Here is a 4,939-nt window from a genome sequence, read left to right as displayed (position 1 = left end):
ACAGTGAAGGGAGGGGGGGAGAGAGGCACAGTGAGAGGAGGGGCGGAGAGAGGCACAGTGAGGAGAAGGGAGAGAAGCACAGTGAGGGGAGGGGGAGAGGGGCACAGTGAGGGGAGGGACGGAGAGAGGCACAGTGAGGGGGAGAGAGGCACAGTGAGGAGAAGGGAGAGAAGCACAGTGAGGGGAGGGGGAGAGGCACAGTGAGGGGGGAGAAGCACAGTGAGGGGAGGGGAGAGAGGCACAGTGAGGGGAGGGGGGAGAGGCACAGTGAGGGGAGGGGGAGAGGCACAGTGAGGGGAGGGGGGAGAGGCACAGTGAGGGGAAGGGAGAGGCACAGTGAGGGGAAGGGGAGAGAGGCACAGTGAGGGGAGGGGAGGGGGAGAGGCACAGTGAGGGGAGAGAGGCACAGTGAGGGGGGGAGGCACAGTGAGGGGAGGGGGAGAGGCACAGTGAGGGGAGGGGGAGAGGCACAGTGAGGGGGGGGGAGAGACACAGTGAGGGGAGGGGGGAGAGACACAGTGAGGGGAGGGGGGAGAGAGGCACAGTGAGGGGAGTGGGGGAGAGAGGCACAGTGAGGGGAGGGTTGAGAGGCACAGTGAGGGGAGTGGGGGAGAGAGGCACAGTGAGGGGAGGGGAGAGAGGCACAGTGAGGGGAGTGGGGGAGAGAGGCACAGTGAGGGGAGTGGGGGAGAGAGGCACAGTGAGGGGAGAGGGGAGAGAGGCACAGTGAGGGGAGGGGGGAGGAGGCACAGTGAGGGGGGAGAGAGGCACAGTGAGGGGAGGGGGTAGAGAGGCACAGTGAGGGGGGGAGAGAGGCAAAGTGAGGGGAGCGGGGCACAGTGAGGGGAGGGGAGAGAGGCACAGTGAGGGGAGAGGGGAGAGAGGCGCAGTGAGGGGAGGGGGGAGGAGGCACAGTGAGGGGGGGAGAGAGGCACAGTGAGGGGAGGGGGGAGAGAGGCACAGTGAGGGGGGGAGAGAGGCAAAGTGAGGGGAGCGGGGCACAGTGAGGGGAGGGGAGAGAGGCACAGTGAGGGGAGTGGGGGAGAGGCACAGTGTGGGGAAGGAGGGGAGAGAGGCACAGTGAGGGGAGGTGGGAGACTCACAGTGAGGGAAGGGGGGAGAGAGGCACAGTGAGGGGAGGGGGGAGAGAGGCACAGTGAGGGGAGTGGGGGAGAGAGGCACAGTGAGGGGAGGGGGGAGCGAGGCACAGTGAGGGGACGGGGGGACAGAGGCACAGTGAGGGGAGGAGGGAGAGAGGCACAGTGAGGGGAGGGGGGAGAGAGGCACAGTGAGGTGGGGAGAGAGGCACAGTGAGGGGAGGGGCGGAGAGAGGCACAGTGAGGAGAAGGGAGAGAAGCACAGTGAGGGGAGGGGGGAGAGGCACAGTGAGGGGAGAGGTACAGTGAGGGGAGGGGGGAGAGGCACAGTGAGGGGAGGGGAGAGAGGCACAGTGAGGGGAGAGAGGCACAGTGAGGGGAGAGAGGCACAGTGAGGGGAAGGGGAGAGAGGCACAGTGAGGGGAGGGGGAGAGGCACAGTGAGGGGAGGGGGAGAGGCACAGTGAGGGGAGAGAGGCACAGTGAGGGGAGGGAGAGAGGCACAGTGAGGGGGGAGAGAGGCACAGTGAGGGGAGGGAGAGAGGCACAGTGAGGGGAGGGGGAGAGGCACAGTGAGGGGAGAGAGGCACAGTGAGGGGAGGGAGAGAGGCACAGTGAGGGGAGGGGGAGAGTGAGGAAAGGGGGGAGAGGCACAGTGAGGGAATGGGGAGAGAGAGGCACAGTGAGGGGAGGGGGGAGGAATGCACAATGAGGAGGGGGAGAGAGGCACAGTGAGGGGAGGGGAGGGGAAAGAGGCACAGTGAGGGGAGGGAGAGAAGCACGGGGAGGGGAGAGGCACAGGGAGAGGGGAGCGAGGCACAGTGAGGGGAGAGGGGAGAGAGGCACAGTGAGGGGGAGAGAGGCACAGTGAAAGGAGGGGAGAGTGAGGAAAGGGGGAGATGCACAGTGAGGGGAGGGGGGAGAGAGGCACAGTGAGGGATGGAGGAGAGAGAGAGGCTCAGTGAGGGAAGGGAGGAGAGAGGCTCAGTGAGGGAAGGGAGGAGAGAGGCACAGTGAGGGAAGGGGTGAGAGGCACAGTGAGGGGAGGGAGGAGAGAGGCACAGTGAGGGGAGGGGGAGAGAGGCGCAGCAAGGGGAGGGGGAGAGGCACAGTGAGGGGAGTGGGGGAAGGGGGTATAGAGGCAGTGAGGGGAGGGGGAGAGAGGCGCAGTGAGGGGAGGGGGAAGAGGTGCGCTGTGAGGGGAGGGGGAAAAAGAGGCACAGTGAGGGGAGGGGGAGAGGGATGGGAGAGGCACAGTGAGGGGACGGGGGGAGGCACAGTGAGGGGAGGGGGAGAGGCACAGTGAGGCGAGCGGGAGAGGCACAGTGAGGGAAGGGGGGAGAGAGGCACAGTGAGGGGAGGGGGGAGAGAGGCACAGTGAGGGGAGTGGGGGAGAGAGGCACAGTGAGGGGAGGGGGGGAGCGAGGCACAGTGAGGGGACGGGGGGACAGAGGCACAGTGAGGGGAGGAGGGGAGAGAGGCGCAGTGAGGGGAGGGGGGGAGGAGGCACAGTGAGGGGGGGAGAGAGGCACAGTGAGGGGAGGGGGGAGAGAGGCACAGTGAGGGGGGGAGAGAGGCAAAGTGAGGGGAGCGGGGCACAGTGAGGGGAGGGGAGAGAGGCACAGTGAGGGGAGTGGGGGAGAGGCACAGTGTGGGGAAGGAGGGGAGAGAGGCACAGTGAGGGGAGTGGGAGAGGCACAGTGAGGGAAGGGGGGAGAGAGGCACAGTGAGGGGAGGGGGGAGAGAGGCACAGTGAGGGGAGTGGGGGAGAGAGGCACAGTGAGGGGAGGGGGGGAGCGAGGCACAGTGAGGGGACGGGGGGACAGAGGCACAGTGTGGGGAGGAGGGGAGAGAGGCACAGTGAGGGGAGGGGGGAGAGAGGCACAGTGAGGTGGGGAGAGAGGCACAGTGAGGGGAGGGGCGGAGAGAGGCACAGTGAGGAGAAGGGAGAGAAGCACAGTGAGGGGAGGGGGGAGAGGCACAGTGAGGGGAGAGGTACAGTGAGGGGAGGGGGGAGAGGCACAGTGAGGGGAGGGGGAGAGGCACAGTGAGGGGAAGGGGAGAGAGGCACAGTGAGGGGAGGGGGAGAGGCACAGTGAGGGGAGGGGGAGAGGCACAGTGAGGGGAGAGAGGCACAGTGAGGGGAGAGAGGCACAGTGAGGGGAGGGAGAGAGGCACAGTGAGGGGGAGAGAGGCACAGTGAGGGGAGGGAGAGAGGCACAGTGAGGGGAGGGGGAGAGGCACAGTGAGGGGAGAGAGGCACAGTGAGGGGAGGGAGAGAGGCACAGTGAGGGGAGGGGGAGAGTGAGGAAAGGGGGGAGAGGCACAGTGAGGGAATGGGGAGAGAGAGGCACAGTGAGGGGAGGGGGGAGGAATGCACAATGAGGAGGGGGAGAGAGGCACAGTGAGGGGAGGGGAGGGGAAAGAGGCACAGTGAGTTGAGGGAGAGAAGCACGGGGAGGGGAGAGGCACAGGGAGAGGGGAGCGAGGCACAGTGAGGGGAGAGGGGAGAGAGGCACAGTGAGGGGGAGAGAGGCACAGTGAAAGGAGGGGAGAGTGAGGAAAGGGGGAGAGGCACAGTGAGGGGAGGGGGAGAGAGGCACAGTGAGGGATGGAGGAGAGAGAGAGGCTCAGTGAGGGAAGGGAGGAGAGAGGCTCAGTGAGGGAAGGGAGGAGAGAGGCACAGTGAGGGGAGGGGAGGAGAGAGGCACATTGAGGGAAGGAGGAGAGAGGCACAGTGAGGGAAGGAGGAAAGGCACAGTGAGGGGAGGGGGGAGAGGCACAGTGAGGGGGGGAGAGGCACAGTGAGGGGAGGGGGGTGAGAGGCACAGTGAGGGGAGGGGGTGAGGGGAGGGAGGAGAGAGGCACAGTGAGGGAAGGGAGGAGAGAGGCACAGTGAGGGGGGGATAGAGGCACAGTGAGGGGGGGATAGAGGCACAGTTAGGGGGGGATAGAGGCACAGTCAGGGGGGGATAGAGGCACAGTCAGGGGAAGGGGTGAGAGGCACAGTGAGGGGAGGGAGGAGAGAGGCACAGTGAGGGGAGGGGGAGAGAGGCGCAGCAAGGGGAGGGGGAGAGGCACAGTGAGGGGAGTGGGGGAAGGGGGTATAGAGGCAGTGAGGGTAGGGGGAGAGAGGCGCAGTGAGGGGAGGGGGAAGAGGTGCGCAGTGAGGGGAGGGGGAAAAAGAGGCACAGTGAGGGGAGGGGGAGAGGGATGGGAGAGGCACAGTGAGGGGACGGGGGGAGGCACAGTGAGGGGAGGGGGAGAGGCACAGTGAGGCGAGCGGGAGAGGCACAGTGAGGGGAGAGAGAGGCACAGTGATGGGGAGAGAGAGGCACAGTGATGGGGAGAGAGAGGCACAGTGATGGGGAGAGAGAGGCACAGTGAGGGGGAGAGAGGCACAGTAAGGGAGAGAAGAAATGATTAAGGCTGTTCCTATAGTGCCGTCGATGGCGACACGACGGGTGACGACGCCGTCGCCACCGGCAAAAGTTATGTTTCGCCGGGCGGCGGCAGTGCGGGATTCCGGCAATTTGATTTGTTCAAGTGACGTGACGTGACGGCCCTTGAAAAATCTAATTTTGCTGGCTACCAGTTTCCGCAACGGCGACGTCGCTTTGTCGCCGTAGCGGGCACTATAAGTGCACGTGGCGGCAATGCTTCTGTTTTCGGGCGACGTCGCCAGTACTATATGCGCGGCCTAAGAATGTAGATTAAATATTTGAAAAATTGTGCTTATGATGCGCTTTATTTTCCTGTTATTTTCCCTGTGCTAATTATTCTACTCCATACAAAATGTTCCTAATATTTCACTATACTGAGATAAATCCCTTAATTTCCCAG

This window comes from Ascaphus truei, unplaced genomic scaffold (genome assembly GCF_040206685.1).
Source record: "Ascaphus truei isolate aAscTru1 unplaced genomic scaffold, aAscTru1.hap1 HAP1_SCAFFOLD_336, whole genome shotgun sequence".
Lineage (NCBI taxonomy): Eukaryota > Metazoa > Chordata > Amphibia > Anura > Ascaphidae > Ascaphus > Ascaphus truei.
The sequence above is the reverse complement of the archived record's forward strand: the minus strand, read 5'-3'. Positions refer to the sequence as shown.